This window comes from Pollicipes pollicipes, unplaced genomic scaffold (genome assembly GCF_011947565.3).
Source record: "Pollicipes pollicipes isolate AB1234 unplaced genomic scaffold, Ppol_2.1 Scaffold_4002;HRSCAF=4701_pilon_pilon_pilon, whole genome shotgun sequence".
NCBI lineage: Eukaryota > Metazoa > Arthropoda > Thecostraca > Pollicipedomorpha > Pollicipedidae > Pollicipes > Pollicipes pollicipes.
Genome location: NW_023596420.1, coordinates 8,895,645 through 8,898,213, shown reverse-complemented (window position 1 = coordinate 8,898,213; position 2,569 = coordinate 8,895,645).

The following is a 2,569-nucleotide window of genomic DNA, read 5'->3' as shown; positions in this document are numbered from 1 at the left end:
CCCCCCGCCCCCCCCCCCCCCCCCCCCCCCCCCCCCCCCCCCCCCCACGTCCCGCCATGATTTTGGCGCAGTCCTTTGTGGCCGACGCTGTCTCCACCAAGCGAAATTACCGGTCGGCAACCAACAGCGGAGCCTCCGTGGCGACGGTTTGTCGTCGCCCTGGGTACCACCGCGTACCCAGCTCCGAGGCGCGTCGGTGTGAGCGGGCCTCATTCGCCGCCATGTCGCCGCCGTCGCCGCCGTCGCCGCCGCCGCGCCGCCGCCGCAGGCCGCCGCGCCGGCGCGGCCGAGTCCGCCGGCGGTGACCGGGCTAGCGACCGCGACCGAGCTGCTATCGCTGCTGGCGCTGCTGGCGCTGCTGGGTCTGACGGCGCCGGCGGGCGCCCAGCCGCGCGGCTACGACGACCGGCCGTTCGCCGGTCGGTTCGCCGCCCTCCCGCCGCCGGCCAGCGCGCTTGTGATGCAGCCGTTCGAAAACGGCTCGCTCACGGTGGCCGAGTCCCACGTACTGCGCGTGCTGACGGTGCACTCGGAGTGCGAGTGTTCCAACCTGTGCCTGGGCTCGCAGTCGTGCTTGCGCGCGGGCCTGACGCCGCTGGTCGACGGCGGCTGGCGCTGCCGGTTGGCGCGCCGTCGTGGCCGCCGCGGCCAGCCCGCCGACGGCGACGCGCAGCTGCTGGTTCGCCACGGCGTGGCGCTTCCCTACGACGGTTGCACCAGCGACAGCGAGTGCCTGCGCGGTCGCGCCGGATTCGTCTGCGTGGACGGCACGTGCGCGTGTCCGACAGGCCGGCGCGCCAACGGGTCCTGTGTGGCGGCAGACTGCCACGACTGGCTGCAGGCGGCGCCGATGTTGTTGCGACCCGGCAGGCGCACGGCTGATGGTGCAGCCCGACCCGAACGTGCCGCCCTTCCCCGTCGTTGTGTCAGTTCGCGGCGCGCTTCAACCGCGCCCATGTAATCCTGGCCGCGCCGCGGCCGCTTCCCCGGTCCGCGCAACGGACGGCTTCAATGGCTCCTGGGCGCAGTACCGCGACGGGCTTCGGCGCGTTCAAAGGCGAGTTCTGGCGTGGCAACGAGGCCATGCATGTGCTCACCAGCCGCTTCAACTACCGCGCGCGCGTCACCACTTGACGCCGACGCCGACCTTTGGCCGCGTCAAGCACGTCGCCTACACGCGGTTCGCGGTGGGGCCGGAGGCCGACGGCTTCCGGCTGTCGGTGAGCGGCTACGTGGATAACTCTGCGGGCGACGCGCTGAGCGCGCATGACGGCGCTCCCTTCTCGACCCCGGACGGCGGCGGCTCGTGTGCCGTGCGCTGGCAGACGGGCTGGTGGCACCTGGGCGGCGCGTGCTTCCGGGCGCACCTGACCGGCCGCCGCGTGGAGGGGCGCGTGTCGACGGAGGGGGACGGCCTCATCTGGGAGACCTGGCTGGGCAGGCGCGACTCGCTCAGCTCCGTCCAGATCTCCATGCGGCGGTCCGACAAGGAGTAGCGCGCAGCGGACGACACGAGCCGGCGCGGCGGAGGTGGTGTCCGGAACCGGGGCAGGAGCGGCATACTTCTGTTTGGGGGTGGGGGGGGGGGGGGGCGTGACGCGCTTCTTCGCACACCCTTTGCAGTGTGACAGCGACTATAGAGGCCACCTCAGCACGCTTCGTGATCACCGTTCTGGGGCCATGGTGCGACTGGGATTTGAACCCAAGCCTTCCATCTGGCAGCCGATAGTTTTGGCCCTTTTGCTCGCCGGGGTGGCACGTTCTGTAAAGGTTGAAGCCGCTTTGAATAGAATGCTTATGTTGAATCCTCCAGTAGTTGCCTGCGGACCTACTCCTGCCAACATACGACGTCACGGACCAGTGTTATTGTGGCCTGGCAGTTCTGGCCGTTTAAGAAACATATGCCGTGTATTTTCATTCATCCAGTTGTAAACCGACGTGCAACTGGAATGGCACCGAAACATCTCGTAAAGGCTCCGGCTTAACATGGCCAGACGCACGCGCCGCGGCTCTTCCCGACTGAGGTTACCTTGCGCAGCTGTACAGGGAGTGGGCACCGCAGGCGCTCCTCACCCGTCGAACGTTGCCGACGCCCAGGTGTGGCGGCGTGTCACCGGACATGTGCCCGCGCCGACTGAGTTGTGCGCGGCGCCAGATGTCATTCTTGGCTCGCCGGGCCTGCGTTTTCACACGTTGCTTCGCTGTACCGAGGGATGCTGGTGGATCGAGCAGTGTGGTGACGCTTCTCTGCTGGCGTGTGCTTTGAGCTTGATCCCGCTAAAATATTTCTACGTGTTTCTTGTCGGAACACACCGCTGGTTGTGGTGTTATTCGCCTTCGTTTCAACGCCACAGACGCCGAACGGTGTAGATATGACCACTTTTCGTACTTTTTCTTTCAACTGGCGTGATTTGGCCGGCGACTTGCGGGCGCGGCCTGAGTGCGGGAGCTGAATGCAGGCCTGACGTGATTTGCGGACACGGACACGTCTGGAACGACGGTCACGTCTGAGACGTCCGAGGCTACCGCCCAAGCGATGTTTCCGCTTCATCCGGGTTGATGTGCCCAC